At 41.2% G+C, this 27589-nt stretch overlaps 1 protein-coding gene across 3 annotated transcripts in view; it reads right to left on the bottom strand.

Annotated features, from left to right (window-relative positions):
* LOC6584298 (chaoptin) overlaps positions 1-27589 on the bottom strand; it is a 242412-nt gene that overhangs the window by 125631 nt on the left and 89192 nt on the right. For 2 of the 3 annotated variants that reach the window (XM_032732425.2, XM_032732427.2), the window contains one exon: positions 11411-11463. The gene's annotated coding sequence lies outside the window, so the exon portion shown is untranslated. Of the gene's footprint in view, positions 1-11410; positions 11470-27589 lie in introns of those variants that run through there. The other variant, XM_044011673.1, reaches the window with a different exon arrangement.

Genomic DNA, 27589 nt, shown 5'->3' with positions numbered 1-27589 from the left:
CGCCGACATGGGCAAACGGGTCTGCGGATGTGGGCGCGGATGTGGACGTGGATGTGGATGTGGAGGTAGCTGTGGCTGTGGCTGCCAATGCGACGGCGGATGCGAACGAGACAAGAATCCGCTTGACCGTGGGGTTGGAGCCAAAAGGATCCGCATCCACTTGCCGTTCGCCTCAATTGGCTCTCAGGTGCGCCACAGCACCGCCCCAGCCCGCTGCACTTGAACACGTGTTTTGCGGCCCCAGCGCCAGACGCAACTCAATTTAGCTAAACTAACCCGAACTTGACGCACTTCAAATATACGAACTTTCTTCATCTTGTTCATTTTTTTTTTCTTAACCTCCACTTTAACCCCGACAAATTAAGCTAAAACACAGCGCGAAGCAAAACCCTCAAGTTGACAGCGCTCAAAAGCAGAAAATACTGAATGTGTTTAGCGTTTCGTGTGTGCAGAGGGTGGCGAAAATAAATTAAGAGAAATTACAAGCAATCAAAATTGCGAGAAATTGAAATGAAAACAAAATTTTTATAGCATTTTGTAAATTTTATATAAGCTCATTTCAAAACAAAAAACAAATAAGAAATCTTATTGGAATGAAGCATTTGATTTTGCTGAAATTAAGGCAAAATAAAGCAGTAGAATAAAATGAATTGAATTGTATTAAAATTAAAAAAAAAAAAAAATCAAAAGAGAATTAAGAGTTAAAAACAAAAAACAAATAATTTAATTTTTTTTTAATATTTTTTTTTATGTAAAGCAGTAGAATGGATAAACTAGAATTGAATTGTATTATATTTATAAACAAAAATAAAAAGAGAATTAATAGATAATACAAATTATTTTTAGTTAAAAACAAAAAAAAATTTATTTCAATTTTTTTTTTTTTTTTTTAAGTTTATGTATAGCAGTAGAATGGATAAAATAGAATAGAATTGTATTAGAATTTTAAAAACAAAATCAAAAGAGAATTAAGAGATAATACAAACTATTTTTAGTTAAAAAAAAAAAAAAAAAAAATAAAAATAAATAATTAAAATTTTAAAATAAAATTTTTTTTAACTAAAAATAATTTTGTAATAATAACAAAAATAATACTAATAAAAATAATAATAATGTAAAAACAATAAAAAATTATTGTAGAACTATTTCTTGAATGACAAGAAAATATTCGAAGTGTATATTGAAATTAATATTCATTTATATCAATATATACATGTATCAGTAATTTTATCAGTAGAGCATAATAGTCCCCCTATTTCATTAAACGCCTAAAAGCAAAGTAAAAAAAATTCAAATATTAAAAATTATAAAATTTAACAAGAATAACAATCACAGCGTCACGCTGGAGCAACCTTCTCCTTTGCACAGCGCAAATTTAAATATTCATTTTGTTATGTTTGGGGAATATCCCTAATAACTTCATTAAAAGAAATAATTAAGCTAAAGACGTTTTTCTTTCTTTTAGGCCAAGGTCTGTGGAAGCCGAGAAACTGCGCTGCAAGTGCGGAACTTCTAAATATAAATAAAGCTATATACACATACACATATACAGATATATATATATTTATTTGCATATACATACATACAATAAATAGATTGAAAATTTGAGCTCCTTTTGCGTAACAGCTCAAGCAGAAACTGGTCCATTTTTTGACTGCTTCGATTTCTGCTAATCAAATTGGTTTTCTGCTTGGGTCGCACTGGCGTATGAATAATATTCTGTTTTATGGAGCACATAACAAACACACGCACACACACACACACATAGGCACACATGCGCCCAAGAAAAAGGCACTTTCTTTGTGCATGACAATGTGTGTGTGTGTGTGTGTGTGTGGGTGTGTGTGCATTAAATACAATTGAATTCTTGATGCTTTGCGCGATAAGAAGACGAAACGCTTTTATGTTTATTCATAACACTGTGGACGGACGTTCAAAAGAAAGCAACAACAACAACAAAAATGTATAAATAGAAAAGAAATGTGTAAAGAGAAGAATGGCAGCTCGGCATTCGCATCCGCATCCGCACCCCCAATTCCCAATACCCAATGCTCAATTCCCAGAGCAAGTACCCCTTTTAGCCGCTTACCCTCATTGTTGCAAAATGCTTCACCCACACACACACAAGCACACACACACACTTGCAGACACATACATATTGTGTGTAAACACGTTTGACTGAAGCATTTGACTGCCATTTTTTGCATATCTTTCAATGCGTATCCTTGATGTGTCTATCTTCCTCTCTCTCCCTCTCTCTCTCCCTCTATCTCTTTCTTTCTCTGCTCTGTCACTCATTTCAATGGCAGCTGCTTGTTAAATCACAAAATTCGTAAACGTAATGAGCGCCCATTTACGTCAAGCCTCCCCTGACACGCCTCCTGACTGGCTTGCGCCTCAGCGTATGCAGCACTTTTTTTTGTTGCTTTTGCCTCATGTTTACAAAGTGCTGAGGCGTCAAGTACAGTCACAGTTCAACAATCACCTGCGCATTGTTGATTAACCGATGAGCTGGCGCTGTAGCCGCACCGTAATCGTGGCACGATTGCGCCACGCCCACAATGACAAGAAGCCATCCAAGTAGTCGTCACACACTCCGACTCTGTTTGCCGTTGACTGAGGCAGTTACTTAATCCGGGCAACCAGACAAACATCTTTCAATATGAATTTCAACGGCTTGTCAAGCTGCTGCCTTTTTCAGTTGACTCTGTGATACCTCAGTGGCTTCCCACTGCTGCAGCAACGATAGCCCCTACCGATCCGCCCCTCTCTCTCTCACCCTCTCTCTCTCTCTCTCTCTCCTTTCCATTGCTGACTGCTATGTTTGCTGCTCTTCGGCATTTCTATTACATTACTGATTGTTTTTGTGTATGTATGTGTGTGTGTGTGTGTGTGCCTGCCCGTTGTCGTTCAGTGTATCTTTCAGTCAGCCTCCGCTGCCCTCTGTCTGCCCCCCTGTGCCCCATAGTCCTTGTGTCTCAGCCGTTTGTCCTGTCGTTGGATTTCAGTCGTATTTTTGCAATATTTTGTTTACTATTGGCACGGCTGCTTCTATCATCAATCCATTGCCTTTCTCCAAATCTCTCTCTATATGTATGTGTGCGTGTGTGTGTTATTCCAACTGTCGTTTACCATTCATTCTGGATAAATACAAAATGAAGATGATCCTTCGGGAGCTTTAGTTATTTAATTTCAAATGTAGTAAATTTAATCTAGCAAACAGCTCTTCTTCGTGTCTATGTGTGTGTGTGTGTGTGTGTGTAGTTTCTCTGTGTATGTGTGTGTCTGTATGTTAGCCTAGGCTTCGACTGTTTCCCTCGTAATGGTCTGTTCTTTTGGCCAAGTCTCATATAAAATACGCTACAAGTTTCCAACGGGGGAATCTATTTACTTTTGCCTCTTCTTTTTTCTCTGTATTTTATTTGCTCGCCTCTCCTGACTTACGTGACTCCTACTATCATCCCATACCTCCTCAACCCACTCCCCTCTATATCACCCTCATAGCTCTTCTAGACTGCTCTCTTTATTCCAGTTTTCGGTGTTGCCTTCGCTATTGTCATTACTGTTGCATTGCTTGCACTACCCTAACAGCTGAGCCGTATAACTGGAGGGTATGAGATGAGAGATATAGAAATATATATTTGTGATCAGCATTTATATGGAATAAACTTCGAGTCTTCTTTAGCCTTCTATCAAGGCTCACTTTAAGCTTAGCTTAGGCCAATCTATTTCTGATTCTTAGAGTTAGCTTTTAGCCTTTTTTCTTGCTCATATCGTATCGCCATGATCATCGAATGTCGCTTGCCTGCAAAGGGTATTTGGTCTTTGGCCTAGGCCTGCCAGCATGTTTTTCCTTTAGCAAAATCCCAGCTCGTCGTCGTCGAAATCTATCTATTTTCTTGTGTCTCATGCACATGTCCTGCTGACAGGCTCAGTCACACAAGCGGACAGTTGGTATTTTCATGCGAGTGTGTGTGTGTGTCTGTGTGTGTGCTGTTTCTCATTGCGTCTCCAAATGCGTTTCGCCGCCTTTGGCGCTGGCACTCGGGCCCGGGTCTGGTCCCAGCTCCTGCTCCTGCTCCTACTCCTGCCCACACACAGGCAGTCTGTTTGCACTGTTTGCCCACTTTAGCAGCAGCTGGCCGACGAGCGCAGAGCGCAGAATGCAGAATGCAGGGCGTAAAGGGCGGACATAAAGACGCCCGGACGTGCAATGGAGGCGAGCTGCATTCGTGCTATGGCTAGAGCCCCGTCGACGTTTGTTTGCTCATCATGTTTGCCTACTGCTGCCTATTTATCTTTGGACAAGCTGCGTCCATCCATGAGCTGCGCTGCGCTCTGCGCTCTGCGCTCTGCGCTCTGTGCTCGACGTTCGGCGCTCTGCTTCGTCCCGGTCGTCACTTTGTTATTGCTGCATTATCTTTCAAATGGCATATTTATAGGATTTTGCTAGCTTTCTCATTGCCACCTCCCGCTCGCGCGCTCCCTCTCTCTCTCTCTCTCTCTCTCTCTCTCTCTCTCTGTCGCTTTCTCCCTGGGGAGCGAGCGAGAGACAGAGATCAATGCACAGTCTCACCCTGACAGTCGGAGACAGGCGCATAGTTTATTGGCAGTGCCTTAGAGCGCTTGATGCGCATTTCCTCAATCAGCTTCAGTTCCAGAGGCAACGACAAGGTCCTGCAACTGTAAACAGCCAAACAAGCGTCACGCTCGCGCAGCCAGCACCAGCAGAGCCAACAGCAGGAGTCGTCAGGTGCTGTCCAGGGCAGCCAACAACAGCTCAGACCCCGCCCAGCCCTCAGCCCATGCATGCTGGCCAACCGACTGCACTGTGTGCCTAAGCCCCGCAGTCCAAGCAATTTGAAGATCTTAAGATTGCCTGCGACGAGTTTTCAATATAAATTTCCCGAGTAAAGCACTGAAATTGATACATATGCCAAGCCGATGGGAATGCGGATAGGAGTGAATGGGCGCAGTAAAGACAATTTCCAAAGATTATTCTGATTTATTTATAGGGAGTTGGAGGAACTGCATTAGTAAGCCTGGGATTAAAATGATGGGAGGAAAACTATTTAATATGAGTTCGTTTTAGTCGACTGCGAAAATCAAATGAATTGACATGGAAATTAATTCTAGTTCTATTTCTATTTCTACTTCTACTTCTACTTCTACTTCTACTTCTACTTCTACTTCTACTTCTACTTCTACTTCTACTTCTACTTCTACTTCTACTTCTACTTACTGACTTCTACTTCTACTTCTGCTTCTACTTCTACTTCTGCTTCTGCTTCTACTTCTACTTCTGCTTCTACTTCTGCTTCTACTTCTACTTCTGCTTCTGCTTCTGCTTCACTTCTACTTCTACTTCACTTCTGCTTCTACTTCTACTTCTACTTCTACTTCTTCTCTTCTTCTTCTACTTCTACTTCTACTTCTACTTCTACTTCTACTTCTACTTCTACTTCTACTTCTACTTGTACTTCTACTTCTACTTCTACTTCTACTTCTACTTCTACTTCTACTTCTACTTCTACATCCACTCCAACTACAGTAACTGCTACTGTTACTGTTACTGTTACTGTTACTGTTACTGTTGCTACTCCTGCTGCTGCTGCTCAGGCCCCTGCCAGCTGGAGTAGAGGCAATGTGTGCTTAACCATTCCATTTATCGTAAATTCATTTTCTCAATTGGCTGCCGTCCATTTCGATGTCGTTGTACTTATCGCTGTCATCGGCGGGCCTGGCTATATTTTATTTGTATTTGCTTATTTATTTGTACTCTCTCCCTCCCTCCTCCCTCTCCCCTCTTCCCTCTGCCCGCTCCTTCTCTGACTAGCATGTGTAAATATTTTATTTTCTGCTCATTTTTATTATATTTGCTCCAGTGGACGGCTGGCTGGAGTGGACGCGCGCCTCTACCTCTGGCTGCTGGCCTGCTTACTGGAACGCAATTCGTTTGACTTATGCGGCACATAAGAAATCAATACGAACGAGTGCTCAATTCACTCCGCTCGTCCGCTGCCCAGCGCAGCCGAGCTGAGTGTCCTGCTGTTCCTTTGCTTTTTATGACAGCACAGCAAAAATCAAAGTGCTGCACGTGGCGTATGAGTAATGCGGCATTTGCGCATTCAAAACGCTCGCCGCTTGGTTGTTTGTCAAATCCACTTGCTCCACTGACCAAGTGGCGCTGTCTGTTGTCTGCTTTCTGTTTTCTGTTGTCTGTTGTCTGTTTTCGGTTCTCTGTTGACTGCTGTCTGCCATTTGTTAGCCAGCTCGAGCTCAAAGTCAGTTTACGTATTCAATCAGCTAACAGCGCACGAAAAAGGTTCAAGTCAGCAGCTCTCGAATTACAAATGCGAGCTGATAGCTTCAAGCTAGCAAAAATTTCATTAATTTTCATTTATACGATAATGGGAAATTCAATTTCCCATGCACATCGGTCGTCCGACACATTTCCAATGCTCACACACTTTCTCGCTCCATCTCACTCTATCTCTCTCTCTCTCTCTCTCTCTCTCTGCCTCGCTCACTGTCTCTAGATGTTTTGCTCGAAGGCAAGAAAGGGGTAATGAAAATGACAATGGCAGTGGGAAATGCTAATGGCAGTACGCACAAACACACAAACACACATACACACACACACATACACACACACACACACACACACACAGACAACTGCAAATGCGTAGTTCGTGGCGTCTGCTTCGATTATCATTTTTTTACTCTCTCTCTCTCTCTCTCTCTCTCTCTCTCTCTTTCTGTTGATTACTTAGCGATATCGACAGACACTTGCCAAAAACAGCAGAAAAAGAATGAAAATAAAAGAAATTATATATATAAAAGAGACTCGCAAAATCGCTCAACTATTTCAATAGTCGTGTAAGCATCTGGGATAAGGTCAATAAAAACTATTCGAGAACTATTTGAATTCGCCCAGTGACAGGCAGCTAAGCATTTTACATTGTCAAATCGTTCGGGGCAGCAAGCCATGGCCAATGCAGCGAAACAAACATATTGAGCACGAAACGTGTAACCGGAACAGTTAAACAAGCGCTAAAAGAAACGAGCCAAATACGAGCAAGACATAGATAGACAAATAGTTGGCCATTGGTAAATATTAGCAACGTTTTTGCTTTTTGCTTTTTGCGCATTTTATTGCTTAATCGCATGCTTGAAATTTAAATAACGATATTGCACGACGAGGTGATACCCTATATATGTATATATATGCGAGAAATGCAAAAAGCGGATCCATACAATGAATTCATTCTATGCTATATAATATAATATACAGGCAACAGATAATCACACACATACATAATCACACGCTCTTCGGGACTGCACGACTAGGAGATACCCTAAGCAATGCAAAAGGCTGATCTATTCATTCAATTCGTGCAATGCTTCATTTATATAAATATATATAATATGCAGACAATAGATACGCACACACACACACACAATTACACACTCATACACACACACAAACGCACGCGCTCTGCTTACTGCGCAATTAACGCAGCCACTGTGCTTTGGGGTTTTACTTTATGAACTTAACCGTTGAATAAATTTGCCTCTAGATGGACTTTCTTCATTATGCTTTCAGGGCGTGTTAATGACATTCAAATGTGTGTATTTGTGTGTACCCGTTTTCTGCGAGCATTTAGCGGAAAGGGAGCGGGAACCAGAATATTGAATACAAAATCTCTGCATTTCTCACAAGGATTTTCTGAGCTCTCTAGCTATAACGTTATTCCATTTGCGCTTGATAAAGTCGAGTTATCGATTTTTATCGATGCTTGTTTAATATGATGAAACATGAGAAACTAAATTATAAACACAAGTATATATTTATAATATATAAAAATTATCGATTTTTATCGATAATAGTTAAATATGATAAAACATGATAAACTAGATTATAAACACAAGTATATATTTATAATATATAAAAATTATCGATTTTTATTGATAATAGTTAAATATGATGAAACATGAGAAACTAGATTATAAACACAAGTATATATAAAGTATCTAGCTGCTGCTCTACATATAATTTCGAATATCAGCGGAATATCGACAGAAAGACCGATAAATGTAGGGGCTGACAATGGTCAGGTGGATATAGCTAGCTATAGATATAGCTCAGCTCGTCGTCCTGCTGTCACGCCTCCTTCCGTCTATTACATACACTGTATACCTTAAAATTCCATTTTCAATTCATTCAAGGCATTCAAATAGTATTCTCTAGTTAATGAGCCTCTCTATAAAGGAAACGGTAATTCGAAACGAATCGATTTTCCTGAATAACTCAACCATCAATTCACTTGTCCAACTTTAAATGAAATGATTTACATATTCAATCATGGAGCTGTCATCAAATCAGTTGAATGATGGCGCTTACTTATTGCAATTATCAACAATATTGTTTAAATCAAAAAAAAAAAAAAAAAATAAATAATAATAATAATAATAATAATAATAAATGCAATGTTTAACGGTAAGCGCTTATCCTTTAGCTGCCGATTAAAAATGCCTAAAAATTTAATAAAACCAGCTGATAAATATTCAGCAATTATTAAAAACTGATTGCAATCATTGTATAGCGTTAAGCTCTGAAGTAATTATTTATTTAAAAATAAAATAAATAAATAAAAAATAAAAAACCTTATTTAATTGATTAAAGTGTAAATTTGATATTCATACAAATAATTCAAAGTCATCAATTGATTTAATTGCTTTACATTGTAATAAATGTGTTTGGGTTTAAGCCTCTGCTTAAATGCTTAATCACTTTAACTATTTAAAGTGATTCCAGCACAGCCAGCTTAATGGGCATTAACTCAAAGAGAAATTTAACCGCCGGCCCATCGTATACTCACACGATTCACACTGTGCACTCATTAATGCCGCTGTGAGTGCTTTTACATGCATGAATGGAATTGACATCGCCGGAAACACCTTTTTAATTTAATGTTTAGTTTTTATTATCGCAACGCGTGCAGAATTTATTAGCTCGACTCTGACTTTTATGTGCGCCCTGGCCATTCGCCTGGTCGGCCGCCCCCTCTCCTGGCCCTACGCCTATGGCCGAGCCACCTACATGTCTGCTCCTGCTGGCTGGCCCGGCCCGAGTCTCGGCAGCTGGCTTTTGACCAGCGTTGCGCAATGAAATTATCTATCGAGGTCGAGATTCGCGCTGGAAATCTAGTGAAGGGTGAAGCATTAGCCTCGCTCAAGTCCAGAGACAGAGACAAAGAGGCAGAGGCAGAGGCAGCGTCAGAGAGGCAGAAGCAGAATCAGCTGCTGGTCAGTGAATGCAGCGGGCAGCGTATCAAGTGAAACCATGAATTATTTATTTGTGTGGACATGAATTATTGTTATGAAGTTTATTGCAAACAAATTGCGTCCTGGGACAGTGGAAATCAATATCAAATAAATAAAAGCGCAAACAGTTTTTGTGGCTTTCACTGAAACAACAGAAACGTGGAGCGATATGCCAGCCAAGATATGCGGCGGGGTCGAGCGGGCGATGGCTGCCAGGGAGAGAGGCTCCGAAAGAGAGAGAGAGAGAGAGAAGGAGAGGGAGATGGGTATCGCTAGAGGGATAAGGGCATAAGGTATGGTATATATAGGGCTTGCGAGAATCGCTGAGTTATACGCATAGCATGTCCCAACCAGCAGACAACAAAGCTGGTGCTCTCTCTATCTCTCTCTCTCTCTCTCTCTCGTTCGCTTTCTCTTTGTGTATGTGTGTGTGTGTGTGTGTGTGTACAAAGCCATCAACAACATGCACAGTATATGGGGTAACGCTGCGGGCGATTCATGAAATTTAATGAAGCAGGCAAACTAAGTGGGCTGAAGGATGAACGATGGCGTATGGCTGGCCCATGGGCTGGCTGTATAACGGGGCAGCGGGCGTGGCCCGGGGGGATGGGGGGATGGTTGGCGGGTCGGGGCTGGTTGGCGGGTCGGGGCTGGCGATGGGAATCTGCATGGTTGGATAACCCGCGAACAGTTGAAGCGATGGCACTGCCAAACGGATGTGGGATATACATACAAACATACATACACACATACACACATACATACATACATACAGACATACGTATATTTGAAGTTGCTTTTTAATTAAAATAAATATTTAATTGAAATTATAATTAGGAATTAGTTGCGGGCAATGAGTCAAAAGCACAGCCAACAGCCAACATCCAGCTAACCAGCCACAAAGGCAACATGTCCACTCAGCCGAACGCTCTTTGTTGTTGCATTGCTAATGCCCTGCTGATTGGATCCACTGCCACGGCCACGTCCATTGTGAATGTGAATGTGAATGTGAATACGAGTGTGAGTGGCTATGGCTATGGCTATTGCTCATCTGGGTGTTGCTTGGCTGCAAATCAATTTGTGATTGTAAAAGAGATAAAAACGATTGATCGAAGCACTCGCTGCTCAAACGCCCACACGCATGTGTTGTGGTGGGGGCGTGGCACTGTGCTGATACATACGCATACGATATTCGATTTCAATAACATTTACTGGCAATGCCTTGTGGCCGCCTTGCATTAGCCAAGAGCCGCCGACAGCCGAAACACTAATGTCCTTGCCATTAAGTGGAAGAGCCGTGGAGCCTTGGAGCATTGGAGCATTGGAGCTGGGGCGATATACATATATGCTTACGAATTGCCATGACACCAGCACCAGCGGCGGTTTTTGATTACATAAAAAGCCCAAACACACACACACACACACAGACACATACACATACACAACACCAATATCGAATGCAAAAAGGATGCGCATTAAGTAAATGAAGGAAAACCCATCTTGCTTTACACAAATCCACAAACTCGGAGAAAACTCATTTTCTGCCGCTTTTTAAATAATATTTTTAGCAGATGCTTGCATAGCGCTCGACTCGTAGATACCCAGTGAATATACAAAAAATACTTAAAATACTAGTCTCTGAAGTATTTAAATATAATTCATATAAATAAATGTATGAAATTTATTTTTCTAGATTTTGAGATGCCACCATCGCTTGTAGATACCCAGTGAATATACAAAAAATACTTAAAATACTAGTCTCTGAAGTATTTAAATATAATTAATATAAATAAATGTATGCAATTTATTTTTCTAGATTTTGAGATGCCACCATCGCTAGCGATAATTGCAACTATCGACTGGCGAAACTATCGAACGCTTAGCATCTTCAATGGCCCATGACAGCTTTCTGTTTGCTTTAAAGTCAATTTGTGCCACGTTTATAGCCAGATGTTTAATACAAAATAAGGGCTTTAAGGACTTGCCGCTCTTAAAACCGTCTGAGTACATATAATTAATGCAGCATATTAAAACATTTTACAATTTGATTATGCTCAAAGAGAGAACCGGAATTTGTAGTTACCTGCAAAGGCTGTTGGCGTCCCGTTTGGCGCGTCTTCTCAGTCCGGGTAGCTTCTGGAAGAAACGAAAAGCGGAATACATAGAAATCAATTATATGGTTTTCATTCGGGTATTTATTCTAAGATGAATGTAAATTGTGTACAACGGTAATGCGTGGAGATGAGCTGCATTGTGTGGGTGGATGGGGGAGAGGGAGAAGGAGGGAAATGCTAAGTGGCTTTTCCGTCGAGCTGTTCGCCTTGCGCATGCCATGCAAGGCACCAGACACAAGGCACAAGGATAACGAGACAGGATTACGTTGATGAATGCCACTGCCGCAGCAACTGTGCGCCAATGGAGTGGAGCAGGAGGCGTGGCGGCCTGCTGGCGTGCTGGCAGCAGATGGCAGCTACGTGGGCGTGGCAATGGCAATGGCAACTACAAAAGCAATTGCAGCTGCATTTTAATGCATTTTCATTGCAAGCTGCCGAGGTAGCTGGAAAAAAAGGCAACAGAAAACAACGAAGCAGGAGTCGGCAAGACCTGAGCTCTGACTGACGCCCAGCGTGCCAGCGTGCCAATGGGCGTGGCCCGGCAAGAAAGTACAGCTGCAAACCGTTGGAATCCCATTTTGGCAATGGCCTCTCGGGCACATCAACCGAAGGATTGCAATTCTGAATGCTGAATAAGAGCTGCTCAGCACCGGCTCAAATGGCAATGGGATGGGAGGAGGGCGGGATGGGAGTGTGGGTAGAGGCGATCGATCTGCAGTTAGCTCAATGACAATTGCAAATGAGCGATGGGAGGCGCCAAACACGCAACGTCTTGGGGGAAATGCGAAATGCTTTAACGAACGATAAGCAGCTATGTAAGAGCATTAGCTGAATGTGTTCGACCTTTGCATTAATTGCAATAGCTGGAGCACATTGCATTATATGCGTAGATAATGTATCAATTACAGTTAGAGCCACTGGGATAGTTGAGCTAAGTAAATCAGCTCGTTATATGAAATGCAACCCGTATTAGTCTGCTGCTGCTGCTGCTCCTGCTGCTCCTGCTGCTTGCTGTTGCCGTCTCCTGCTCGAAGGAGCTGGAGCTGAAGCTGAAGCAGTGTCTGGTGACAGACGCGGCCGTGAGCATAGATAAATCGTTGGTAAATTTTATATAATCTAATAACGAATTTATGGCTTTAGAGCGGGCGCATTGAGGCTGCCAACTGGCAATAAATACCAACAGGCGCTGGCCCAGACTCCTGCTCGGTCTCAGCTTCAGTCGCAGTCGCAGTCGCAGTCAATGTCTCAGCTTCAACGTGCCACTCAGTCGAGCAGATTCTGCTCTTGCCTGCAGCAATTTAAGCTCTATCTCTCTGTGTGTGTGTGTGTGTGTGTGTGTGTGTGTGTGCTTAACTGTATCGGCGCGTATGTTTCTGCTGCCAATCCGTTGAAAAGCGCTTGCCAATAAATGATGAGACATCGGCAATGGAGCAACGAGCAACGGCAGCAACATTGCAACTGCAGGATGGCAGCGACAGAGGCAGAGGCAGCGGCAGAGGCAGAGACAGCAACAGAGACAGCAACAGCAACAGCAACAGCAACAGTGACAGCAGCAGGAGTAGCTATAAAATGTAGGTATTGGTAGGGAGAGAGCATTAGCTCGCTTTTTATGCAGCCCTGAGCTTAATGAAATGAGTTTGTCGAACTTATTGCTTACTGAGGCATGCAACATGCCTCGCATAGCATGTGATATGGAAAGAGATACAGTGCAACTAATAGACACCGGGAGTTTGGGCAGACTCGAGCTGTCTACGAGGGGCTGAGATGGTATATGCAATTTATTTACATAGGGAGAGAGAGAGAGAGAGAGAGAGAGAGAGAGAGAGAGAGGGAGAACTGAGAGGGAGCTAGAGTGAGAGCAATTGCGAAAGAGCGCGTGATTCCTATTTATTTATTTAGAATAGGTATTGACAAAACTAGAGTCAACTTGGAGCTAAACTGCAAAGCAAAGTAATGTAAGCCAAATAAGCGCAGGGAATTATTGTGAGAAGTTGCCTTATATATATGTATCCCTGATGTATGTACAGACATATATGTAAGTGTACATATAAATACATACTCATATACATATTCGAAGTACAACACAAAATCAGAATTGAAACAAACTTAAAGCTCAGCTCTCACTCACTGCGATGTTAAATGGCTAAGCCTTTCTCCAATTAGCACCCAATAATATTACCCACCCTTTGGGGTATTTAAGTTGTTAGCCCAGCCAGCTATGACAGACCGAAAGTATTGGAATATATTAAGTAGAAATAAACATTAAATAATCTTAAGTATAAAATTAAAATAATTCATTTGATAAATATTAACTAAGAAAAGGAATATATTAAAATCAAACAAAAATTTGAAATAAAGAGCAGATGCGATTCAAGAGTAGATTAAGCATCTCTCCCTATATGTCATCTCCTAATCCTCTATACCCCTATATATCTCTCCCTACCTGTTTTACTAAAATTCTTTCAATTTTTCTGCTGTCTAAAAAAAGAAGAGAAAACAGAAAATATGTATATACTCCCGCTCTCATCTCTATCTCTCTCTCTCTCCCTTTCTATCAACCTCATATCCAAACCTCTCTCTACCTAACCTATATATATGCATATCTCATCCGCCAATCCCATATTTTATGCATTTTTCTTTTTTCTCAAATATGAAGCAAAGAGCTCAAGAATGTGACATAAAGAGAAGAAACGGAAAATTTAATAGAATATGGAATTGGAAGGTATAACCGTACAGCTCGTATGTCTCTTTCTCTCTCTCTCTCTCTCTCTCTCTCTCTCTCTCTCTCTCTCTCTCTCTCTAAGGCCAACGTCTCTATAACTCTAGATCTCCCTCTCTATGTCCCATCTCCCAATCCTATGTATTTATTAATTATTCCTTTTTCTCTCTTTATTTCCCACTTTTTGTCTCTCAACTTTTTCAGTTCATAATGAATCTCTATGTAATCTTTGTTTCAGTTTACAGTCTAAATTCGATGATTTGTGAAATGGACTGCTTAAGCCTCATGATCTCGTGGTACAGCTGGCACATCTTGTAGCATTTCAATATGTGTCCACGCGCTGCACAATTAAGATGAGCCGCGGGCCATTTGGCAAGTCAATCAGCCAATCAGCCTTGGTGCTGGCCAAGTTTTGCTGCCAGGCCCTGGGTGAGTGTGTCAGTGGTTGAGTGGTTGAGCGGGTGAGTGGGTGAGTGGGTGTGGGGCTACTTGGAAAACTTGGATGGCATTGTTGTATGCACAAACTTTTGCCAGGCGTTGCCGCTTGTTATCTGGTAAAACTTACACAATTGGACGAAGCGATTGCCCCAGCCATTAGCCAAGGCCAACGAGGCCAACAAGGCCAGCCAGCCAACGAGGCCAGCCGACCAGCCGACCAGGCGACCGCCCAGGAACCCCTTTGAGCGAATGTAAACAGTTTCAAATTACACGAAGCAACTTTGTACTATTAACAAATTGGCACGCTGGGCCGCAGTTGTTGGATTGCGCATTGTTCGCGGACTGCTTAAATTGTTGGCCAAGGAAATATTTATTTATGAGTAAACTTGTGTGTGAGCCCGCCCACCCACGAAAGGGGACCAGCGACTGGCATGTGTGGGCGGGGGCATGGGGTGGGGGCGTGGCGACGTTAATGTTTTTATTAGCGCGCCTGCAAAGTTGAAACTGAAACTGAAACCGAAAACCGAAAGCTGAAAACCGAAAACTGAAAACTGAAAACTGAAAACTCAAGTCGCAGTCAAAGTCGTGAAAGAAGCGAACTTTATGCGCTATTTTATCGAAGTTTGTTGCCCCCCACCCCCGCACAATGATGATGACTGTTTCGCCGATAATGATAAAGCTTGAATTGGGCCATGTGTGTATGTGTGTGTGTGTGTGTGTGTGAATGGGGCGTGGCCAGAGCAGAAGCAGTTTCGCCTGATTGCCTCGTTCCCTCTGATATTGACTTTAAAAAATATATACTTATATATGTATATTCTCTTTCGCATCTCCAGCGCTCTCTCCCTCTCCCTCTCTCTCTCTCTCTCTCTCTCTCTCTGACATTCTGTGTGTGCTTTTTTAATGCGCTGCCTGTAGGCTGGCAGGGGGCGTGACCGGGGCAGAAGCAGCTGCTCCACAAACCGTTTTGAGCTACCCGAAATGGGCAATCAAGCGAAATGTGCCAAGCGGTTTGGGGCAATATCTGTCGCTGGCTCTGCTCCTGCTGCTCCTGCTGCTGCTGCTGCTGCTGCTCCTCTGCTTTAGTATAGGCGGCGTCGACTGTTAAAAGCCTGGTGCCTAGTGGCTGATGCCTGGTGCCTGGTGCCTGGATACCGCTGAGAGGCGACACAAATCAATGGCAAAGAACTCCGGCAATGAGCATTGAAAATGACATCGACAACGACGACGACGACGACGGCGACGAGGGCGACGCACGTCAGATTTAAGCAGTCACTCAACCGCTGAGCGGGCATGTGGCATGTGTGGCATAGACAGAAAGAGAGAGAGAGAGAGAGAGAGAGAGAGAGAGAGAGAGAGAGAGAGACAACGAGAGAGAGTCACTCATATGAATTCTAGTCGGGCTAACGCCAGCTTTCCACACTCTCTAAGCCGACAGACCACTTGAGCCAAGCTGAAGGGGCACTCAGCCACGACAGAAGGCATGCAGCGACTACATACAACTGGGGAAAAAAAAACATTAAAAAATATATATATATACACATATATGTTCAGCAAAGAGCGCTGCCACAGACAGCCTGACAGAGACAGCGAGAGAGTGAGAGTGAGAGTGAGAGAGAGATGGCGAGCGGGTCGACGCGACTCCAATAGCAAAATCGCTCAACAAAAACGTCTGGCACTAGAGAGAAATGCTTTAACTGCCAAAATGCTGATCGAAACCAAAACCCAAATGCCATGATGAAATTTTTAAAACTACTGCCATTTGCCAGTCACACACACACACACACACACACACACGTACGCATGCACACAATGCCAGCCTCCAGCTGGTAGTTGGCCGCCAAGTTAGCTCAGCTCAGTGTGCCTGTGCTTCCTTTTTTTTTTTCTTCTTTTTTAATTTCAATAAATTTTAAAATGTTTTTATGCCTCACAGAGTATGCGGTTGTGTGTGTGTGTGTGTGTGTGTGTGTGTGTAAGGGTGTGTGTAAGTGTGTGCTTGCCCTGCACTTTAACATTCAAGTTGAGCGTTGGGTCAGCTGCGCCGGCCAAATGGACCTAACTATGGCAAAAATAAACAATTTAGTGTGGTGCTCTATGCAGACAATGCTCGACTAGAATATACCCCATAATATGGTAGATGTGAATGTGAGATTGAGGCTGGAAGGCTTGGGGCAGGATAAGGCACTAAGACCACTTAAGTTTGCAGAGAAGGCAGTGTATTAAAATTAAATCTTCCAATAAACAGATTTTTCTTTTTAATTAATTAATTTTTATATTAAAAATATTTGTATTATTTTTTATTTTTATTAATTTTTCAGTGCATTCGAAAATCAGAATACTGATTAACATAATTAAAAAAATATATATTAATTTAAATTTTTTTTTTTTTAATTTTATATAATAATTTAATATATAATATATATTAATTTATTAGTTAAAACTACATTAAAGTTCATTCCGGAATTCAACAAGATCTGACCCGCTTTATTGACATCCTTGGTGCGAGTGAAAACTTAATAAAAGTTTCCTTTGATATCTAAATTTTAACAACTCTTTGGTTTTTGTCAGATTTGTACTAATCTGTTAGTTGTGTCAGCTAAGGGTATGCAATTCCAATCTGTTAGTATATATACGTTCGGTGGGTTTCACTCAGGATTATCAGATCCCAAAGTTTATCACGCTTAAGCTTCATGAGACAGAACAATCAAATCCGCTAATTCTCTTATTACAATAAATAAAGCCGTTTTCATTGGCTAAATGTTCAGCTGGTGAATGCTGCTGCCGTCTGTTACATAGCTGTACACAAAACCAATATACCCCATTTGCCAGTTGACAGTGTTGGCAAAAGGATTAAGCGCTTTTGTGCCAATGAAAATGAAACTTCAGCAGAATGCCCTAATGCACTGCCCTGCGCCTTGGCTTGAATATAGCTGTGGCTATTAGAGCTGTTGAACCATTAATGGCAATATTGATAGTATCGATTGATACCAATAGATTGATGAATATCGTGCGATGGATGCACTGGTTGGTAATTTCACTGATTTACTCTTCCTTATCGAATCTGAATATATTTATGTAGAAATTCCTAATCAATTATGAGATATAAATTAAGGAAATAATTGTGCATTAAATCATTAGAAGGCACATCGATAGTATCGATGTTTGAAGTCAGCGATGGGATCAACCATCGTTGATGGTTCGAGATATTTTTAAATATTTTTCCTAAATGTCATATTTCAACCATAAATTTTCATTCTTTGTCTAATTTATTATATATCTATAGAATAAAATATATGAATTACTGAATTAATAAGTCTACTTCATCAATAATTTCCCATCGATTTCCCTCTTCAATTCAATGCACAACTAATCGCTGTCCCCTTTCAGATGAAATGCAGTCAATTAGGCAAACTGAGATTGCTTCAGCTTAAGCGCTCAGCCATTGCCTGGCAGGAGTCTGCCACCTACTGAAGGAAAGGAGAGGAGGTTAGCCCCCTGGGAAACTTCCAAATTGTTCTGGTAAGTTATTACAAATGCAACGAAAACTTAACTAAAAAGTTTATTGTTTGGCATTTGCATAAAACGCAAAGCTACATCAAGTGCCAACAGCCGCATGCAGGATGTGGCATGCGGCATGCGGCATGCGGTATGCATAAACAGTCAGACAGTCAGTTAGAGTGAGGCTGACAGTCAGTTTGTCTGTCTATCTGTCTGTCCGTCTGTCCGTCTGTCAATGAGCTAGTCATTGAGTCAATCATTTGATTGTCGGGGTTGTTGATCTATTGACAGTCGCGTTGGTTTTGGTCATGCCAATGTCTATATCGAATGCATAGCACATGCTTTACATGTAGCCACACACAATACCACACACACACACACACACACACACGCAAACACGCACACACACACACAGTTACGCAGCCATCAATCGGTCAGGCACAACACAATCAGTGTCTGAAAATCAATGCGCAGGCAACAACAGCAAAAAAAAAAATACAAAATATATATGTATGTATGTGTGTATGTGTGTGTGTGTGTATGCATGGGTTGAGGCAAGTTTGACGTTTACTGGTTGCTGGCTGCCTCGCCTGTGTGCCACGCCCACTCGGTGTGGCAAGCACGTCAACGATGGCGGGCAAAAAGTCAAATGGATTGAATACATATTGAGTTTATGATGTTGTCGCTCGCAATTTTCGTTGGCTTTAAGCGGTTTGCGCGTTCGCCTGTCGCTTTGTGCTGGTTGCGTATACGCAACGTTGCCGCCGCTACCCCAGCACGCTGACACGCATTGTGTGTGCGTGTGTGTGTGTGTGTGTGTGCGTGTATTGTCGATTATATGCTTCACAGAGCTGCCAACATACGCAGCTCGCACGCTTCAACGCAGCGGCCGCTTTTTGTTTGCCGCGTGCCTACTCCTGCTGGCTCCTGCTCTTGCTCCTCCTCCTGCTGCTCCTCCTGCTGCTGCTGCTGCTACTGTTGTTGTTGTTGTTATGCGCATGTGTTTATGGACTGAGGCAGTAAATTGAATTTTGCCCACAACAACGACATTAGGCATATCGCAGACGCTACGGCCTTAGCCATGCGGGGTTACACCCATTGGCCGGGGCTTCACATTGAAGCTCTGCGTATGTGGTTTGGGTCGCTCTGGGGATTTGGCAGCCAAACTTCACACGTATTTTTCGTTTTGCTGCCATTTTTTTCGCCCTCACTTGTGTTTTTTTTTTTTTTTTTGTGATCGACAAATTTCAGTTTTCATGCTTGGCATTTTTGGCCACTGGTTGTTTGTTGCGTGCTGGCAGAGCAGAGCCGCACGAATTTTCAACATTTTCATTATTGGATATTGGAGCCGGAGTGTGGGTTATGGCTGGCTGGCTTAAGGGTTTGCTCACAATGCCGCAGATCAGGCTGCAGTATTATGCGACTCCTTTGTACCAAGTCCTGAATGCTTGGCTGTATTTCATGCTCTAGCGAGCCCTCGAACAAAATAAAACTTGAACTGTTTGTTGATAAGGGTTGCCCGTATTGATATCGCTTTACCATTTACGCCGTACAGGCGCTTAGATCGCTTTTTCTAGCCTTATGCTGGAATCTGATTCATTTGGCAATGCTGAATATCCTTTGCCGTTGCACTCTTATCCTTGCCTTTGTCTTTCACATTCCAGCCTGGATCCGCTCCAGACTTTGGCCAATTGAGCTTATGTTATTAGTCTCTCTCTCTCCCCCTCTCTCTCTCTCTCTCTCTCTCTCTCTCTCTCTGTCTCTCTCTCTCTCTCTGCTAGTTGATTCGTTTGTGTTGTTGCCACATTTGTCACACAATCTGGCAACTTTGGCCAAGTACTTTGCGCTTTTCACTTTTCAACAGCTTTGGTTAATGGAGCCGACGCCCCCTGCAGCCGGCGCACTTTCTCCTCCAGGAACGGCGTCTACGACGCTTAGGTAATTCGAGCCAAACTTTATGCAAAACTTGCAAATTTACGCCACAATTTGTGCAAAGTTTTTGAGCAATTCCCGTTGCCCGCTACGGCCGTACTTCGGCTCGACTTACTCCTGCTAACCGGAACACTCGCTGTATTTATTGCCCAGAGATCATAGTTAAAGAGCTTCAAATCGAGGCGATTCGTGTTTGCGGCGCAAAAGTCTGTTATTCAATTCAAATGAAATCAACTCAAGTCCATTTGAATTGTCGACTAATGGATGAGCAATACAATTATCCCATGGTGTGCTGCTAAATAGGCCAACATCATTTTTAGTAATATTTAATATAATAATATATGCTGTATGTATACATACACATATGCCGCTGTATTGATGACAGAAGGAGAGGCATATAATTGAATAATACATGAATGAATTAATTGGAGATGCTCTCGACAATATCTGAAGACGAAGACAGCTCAGGGATCTGAATGATACTTGGACTGTTGCGGGGATCAGGAATGCATTACATACATCCAGGAGCATCGAAACCATTATTTGGTTAAATTTGGCGTCTATCCCCACCTTGACGGAACGGCACTCAAAACTATATATATAAGGCAATTAATACCATGTACTATATGTATATGTATATGTCATGGTGCAACCCCAGGGATCTCAATGACTTGAACTTCTCATGGATCAAGAACTACTATTGAACACATCTCTTCCCATCGCTCCTATCCCAATACACGCTAGACTTTCTATAATACTATATTTCTCAAAGCTATATATGTATATATATATATATATATATATAAGGCGATCAACATAATATACTATATCAATATATCATAAAGTCAGCTCACGGATCTGAATGACTTGGTATCTCTCTTTATCTATTCCCATATCTCCTATTCTATATACCCTCTATAATACTATATACTCAAAACTATAGGTTAGGCAATTAAAATATGATTTTAGTACCATATCAATATATCATAAAGTCACTGCAAGGATCTGCCTGACTTGGTCCTCTCAAGGATCAAAAGTGACTATCGAACCCATCACTTCCATCCCAATGCATACTAGACTCTCTATGATACTTAAATTTGACATCTATCCACCCAGACGTAACCACACTCAAAACCATAAATATACGGCAATTAACATCATATACTATATCAATATATCATAGAGTCAGTTCAAGGATCAGCATGACTTGATCTTCTCAAGGATAAAGAATGACTATCGAACCTATCTACTCCCGCCTCTTCCAACTCTCCCAGCGCAATACATGTTGTACCCATCCATAATCCTTAAATTTGCCATCTATCCATAGATACACACATACACACACACACACACACACAGACAGAGGACATCAGCGCACTCGACACTTGCTGAATCGCATTTAAATTGTTCATTTTGCATGCGTAACGCGTTCGAAGTGCTCGCAATGCGACGTCAAACGCGTTTCGGTTTTTGGTTTTTTGTTTCAGTCACACACACACACACACACGTCACTTATGTATGTATGTGTGCCCTTGACTGACTAACTGCCTGACTAACTGTCTGTCTGTCCGTCCGTCCGTTCGTCTGTCTGTGGCGTCGCCCGTTGAATTACGCGCTTTAAAAACAATTTTGTCGATTTTTTAATATTTTATTGCGCATATCAAATTCGCATTCAAGCGGAAATCCCTAAGCACAGACAAAACGCCGCTCACACACATGTACACACACACACGCACACACACACTCATGCCGGGATAGATAGATGGATGCACGTGCTGCTGCCAGTCGCTTGTTGGTTCCGGGATTTTAGTTCATGTCGCTTGCGATGTTTATGAATACATTTCACAGCTGCCACGCTGCCATGTACGGAATGTGGATGGCACCTTGAGACGATGGCACCGCCCCACGCGCTCACCGCCGCCCACTGCCATTTGGCCCCGGGGTGCACCCAGAAATCAGCACGCAAAGTTATATTTTATTGATTCTAAACTGACTGTGATATATGTTTGCTCTGCCACTGCCCCTCCCCACTGTTGCCCCCGCCCACGACACTGCCACAGCTTTGCTTTGCATTGCAGCGCAAAGCTCTCGGCTCCTGCTCCTGCTCCAGCTCCTGGGCCTCGCTGCGCTTCACTGGCCTGAATACCACCATGATGCTGATGTTTAAGTGCGCACGTGACGCTGCCGGAGCAGCGCTGCGATATGTGAAGAGGCCACTGCAAAGCCAACAGCAACAGCAACAGCAACAACAACAACAGCAACAACAAATGAGCCCCATCGTATAAACAGTCAGCCAAACGGAGCAATAGAAAAACTGAGGGCGCGTGGTCGCTCGATGATTGAAGCCGCCGGCACAGCTCACAGAAGCTCTGTCGAAGTGAAGCAATCAGTTCCTCGTTGTTCGATTCTCATTTGTTTTTTTTTTTTTTTTTTGTCTTTTCGATTCGAGTAAACAGCGCATATTTCGCCACTGTCTGACTGTTTCGCTTTTTAGAGATGGGGGGCGTGCCTCATTTGCCTCACTTGAGCGCGCAACGGGCGCATTGGGCAGGTCAGGCAGATATAGAAATTTGAATAACAATTGATTTCGGCTCTATATTGTTTATAGATTACAATAATTACTTGAGTGTTAATAGTCATATTTTGACAACAGTTTAATTTCACAGTTTCTAGTTGTATGTTAGGATTAAACATGAGTTCTTGTCAAGCTAGCCTATTGCTTGAGTTTCTTAGATTGAGACAAGCTTAAATCATCGTGGAACAGAAATAGATTTGTATACATATTGTATATCAATAATGGGTTTTATTGTGTAACATTCCTGTTAAAATAAAATTCGATCAACAAAATATTAACTGAGTAAGAAATTATTTACGGCAGCAATTTGATCTATGTGTATCTATTTACAGTCGAGTCTCGTTAAATTGTACTTTTATCAAAAATCTATATGAATGGAAACAATGCTATCCCCTATCCCCCTATCCACGATAATCCTCGATAATTTGCTTTTTCTCTGTAAATCGAAAAAAGCATTTTCATGCGAGACAAGGTAGGATATTACCCTTATACATCAAATGCGATTGTTCTGACTAATACCTCATTGTACCTCATGGTGCACATCAAAAATGATAATAATTACAAGCAGCACCATAAATTAGATGAAAAAATTCCAAAATTTGCAGACGTTGCTCTGATGTTAGTCTATCCACATTAAAAGCCAAACAAAGCAAAAAGCAATAATAAGCTGTTAAGTAGATTGCTATATGAAGCTGCAATACTAACCCAAAATCAACCAAGCCCTAAAGCAAAGCAAAAACACCATTTACTTCCATTTGATAGCGTCGATTTCTATTCTCTATTCTCTGGGAATAAAATACAACCAAACGCCTCTGGCTTACATTTCCAAATGTTGAAGCTCTGTTATCTCCCTGTACTCGTTTTGCCGGACTTAGTTCTCTATGTCTCTGCCTCTCTCACACATACACTCTCTCTATTCTCTCTCTTTCTCTATCTCTCATTCTCTTTCTCTTTCTTTCTTTCTTTCTCTCTTTCTCTCTCTTTCTCATTCTCTTTCTCTCTCTCTCACACTCTCTCTCTCTCTCTTAGTAATTGACAATATTAAAATGAAACCCAAATCGAAGACTTGTACTTCGTATAGGGTTCTGTTCCTGGAATGAAGAATCCGTCGATAGTCGACGATAGTTCAAAAATAATTATATTTAATATTTATCTCCATTCATGAAAGATAAAGATTTTTGTATGCTGCCCTTTTATATTTATATATATGTTATTATTATAATCATATTATTATGCTCTATATATCTATTTATAGTATACTTACTTATATTATATAAATATGTCTCATTAATATTTATATATTTGTCATTATTATATTCATATGATTATGTGTTATGTGTTCTATATCCATTTATACTATTTTATATTTATTTATATTATAAGTATGTATAATTTGTTAGGCACAGACATTGCATAGCTGTTGTATAGTTATATCCTTATATATATCCTTATATAATTTATAATCATTTACATAATACAAGCTTATATCATGTAGACATCGCCTAGCCCGTTATATACTTTATACTTATTTTTATCATATTCATTCATCATTCATTCATTCATTCATTCACAGACATTGCCCAGCTCGCGCTGAATCAACTGCAGCTCATTGCGAAGTGAATGAAGCTGAATGAATGAGGCTGAGCTGTAAGCCGACAGCGCTCACAGCTCTGGCAGCTCACGTAGATCTGTCTGCTCTGGCGCACAGCGGGACGATTGACAGACAGTTTAATAGTTTTGCTAGTCAATCGATTCGCATATTTCGCGCATCAGCAGCAGCTATAGGAGTGAGCCAGGCCGCTGTCAGTCAGTCCGTCCGTCAGTCAGTCAGTCAGTCAGTCGGCCATTCAATTCGTCTGTGGCTGGTTCATTTGGCGCTTTGAAATTTGATTGCACATACGATTGGCGGGCTTATGGGGACACGTGGCTGCCTGGGCTCCACACATAATATATGCAAATGTCCTCTATAGAGTATAAATTTTCGTGCATTACGGGCAGCTGCCGCGCAGCCCCTCTGCTCGATGCTGGATGCTCGGTTGGCCAACGTTGCGTATGCGCAATATTTCAGCTCCCTCTGCACTATGGGGAATTTTGCCGTTTTTCGGGTATTTAGTCATTTTTGCGAAGTATGAAAATTTATAATTTTTTTATGTTAACATCTTAATAAAACTCCAAACTTTAAGGTACTGTACCCAAAATGTTGAATAACAGTCCACTGTTAAGCCTAACAGCTGTTAAAGTCAGCTGTTATCTTCGAAAAGCATTTGCCTTCAGCTTACAATTTGTGTTAGCCGATTTTCAAATCATCGTTATTCAATGACCAGACATTATTTTTGAGAAATTTAAAAAGGATATGAATTTTTAGGGCTTCTACTATGCGTTGGCTTAAAAACCAATTGATGTTTGAACTTATTTTAATCATTTATTGTATAATTAGCAAATGTTGTCAAATTTCATTTCTTGTAAATAAAATTAAACTTTGCAAAGACATATAAAACAGCCACCAGGGCGCACCAGTGTAATTCCAATTGCATGTTATAGAGTAATCAATTGGGATCTTAGTGCCTTTGTCTCAATGTGCACTTTTGCGCACAACCGGCGCAAATCAATTTTTAGCAGGTGACTATGAGCTGACCTGTGTGATATTTGGCTCAATGAAAAAGGCAACTCTAACCAAGAAATAGTAATTGTGATTTTGAAACTAAATAAGACTAATATTGATTCAACTTATAAATGATATTAAAAAAGCAAAAGCCGCTTTTTTTGCCAAAATATAAATTACAAATGGAAGAAATGCAGCAGGAACAAAAACTAGCTGACAACTATGAATGACTGCCTATGACAGCAAATGTTTATAAAAATAATTGTTCATTTGAGGCAGATTATGGAAAGTACTGTTCATCCTGTAGGCTTTTTTGAAGGGAAGCGTCTGATTTGCCCAACCAGGTCTATAAATCAGACTAATTTCATCATGCATGAGAGCATGAGAGCAGAATCCATAATTTCGCTGATGGTTTTTAACAATGGATACATCTGATCAGATTATTTCTTCGGCAAATCTTTAGAAAAGAGTTTGAAAGCATAAAGGTCGCTGTCTAATGAAGTTGTACGTATTGTATTATGTAAAGTTGAAGGCACAATTAAATCAGTTGAAGAACCCGAATTTTTTTAGCGGATCAATATTTCTGGCTGATTTGGAACTCGAAACTGAAGAAAACTAATTTCGATTTTATGAAAGTTCGATTGTTTTCAATTAAAATTATTATTTTAAAGTATGAACAAGCAAAATTCTTAAAAAAAAAAAAAAATTTTAATACAAAATTTTAATTAATTTTCTTTTGGGTGGGCGGTGACACGCCCATTTTTCTAAAATATATTTCTGATGGTATACATATTAATAATACAAAAACCGGATCAAAAAATCTGGCTTAGTTTTTAAGTTATTAATTAATACCCGATAATTTGGATTTTTCCCCATAGTGCTCTGGTTGAAGCATTTTTTTTTATACTCATTCACGAAAGTGAATCAGTATATTGGTTTTGTGCAATGTCCGTCTTGCTGTCCGTCCGTCTGTCCGTCTGTCCGTCCGTCCGTCTGTCCGTCTGTCCGTATGAACGCAATCTATTTCGGCGCTATTGAAGCTAGAGACTTGAAATTTGGAACACATACTCGTGTATATCTCCGATTTATAAAGTTTAAAATTTTCCCGATCCGCCCACTAGGGGCGTGGCAAATCGGAAAATGCATTTTCCGATATACCAGAAATCATGTTTGTTGAAGAGCTAGAAAGCTGAAATTTGGTATGTAGGTCCGCGTTGACCACCCAAGATCACGAGCTATGGCGGATATATCTACGCCCATTGGGGGCGTGGCAAATCGGATAAAACTGTATCTCCTAAAGTTGTAAACCTAGAATGCTGAAATTTTGCACGTCAGCTAATGGTATGATTCTATAAAGTCTGAAGATAAATTACAAGTCTACGCCCATTGGGGGCGTGGCAAATCGGACCTGAATATATAGTGATTTTTTAAATTCTCCTATATTTTGGACACTATTGATGGCAGAGACCTCAAATTTTGTATATATACTCGGACTGATCACCCAAGACCAAAAAAGTTTTGTCGGATATATGTCCGCCCACAGGGGGCGTGGCAAACCGCAAAAGTTTATATCTCCTAAAGTATAATAGCTAGAAGCTTCAAATTTGGATAGTTGAGTTACTGGTAGCCTCCTCTATCGATGTTTCAAAAATAATTTTAAAGCCTCTTTAGGGGCGTGGCATATCGAAAAATACCCTGTAATTTTCACATTTTTTGAGGGTAAGCATTCAAACTTTGCAGTTAGGGTACCGTTATCTCTTTCTAAAAACTGACCAAAAATGAGGTGTCTACGCCCAGTTGGGGCGTGGCAAATCGGAAAAACCTGTATATTCTACAGTAATAGAGCGAAACTTAACTACTAAATTGTTGATGGGATGTGAATGAGTATTCCGCAGTCGGTAACGCCCGACTGCAACGTTCTTACTTGTTTTTTTTTTTTTTTTGCACTGTTTGTTTGTTTTTTTTGGCTCCCCATCAACTGATGGCCTAAAAGCTTTGTCAACAATGCATTTCAAATAGTTATGCGTGGCATTTTCTGGAATTAGTGCAACGGCGCCAATTTCAGTAATTGGAGTTGGATTAAGAATCGAAATTGTGATATTTGGCCAAAACAAATTCAAGTGAACCGATAAGAGCTCAATTTGGGAAAAGCTCTGATTAAATGTGCCCATTATAAGGAGTGGACAATGGGAGTGGCAGAAATTAAAGCAATCGCTGTCGCACGAGCCAAAGCAGATGGATGACGAACTGTATATGTGTCGAGTGGTCTGTGGAAGGAATGAAGAGACTTCCCTTCCTCTCTTCATATCTTCATATCAATATGTCGCAAATAAAGGTAAAAGGATTTCAGAGCTGCAAGAGTTAAGCCACTGATTTCGTTTTCTCTC

Source organism: Drosophila mojavensis, unplaced genomic scaffold (assembly GCF_018153725.1).
Source record: "Drosophila mojavensis isolate 15081-1352.22 unplaced genomic scaffold, ASM1815372v1 contig_136, whole genome shotgun sequence".
NCBI lineage: Eukaryota > Metazoa > Arthropoda > Insecta > Diptera > Drosophilidae > Drosophila > Drosophila mojavensis.
This window is presented reverse-complemented; position numbering and strand designations above follow the sequence as displayed.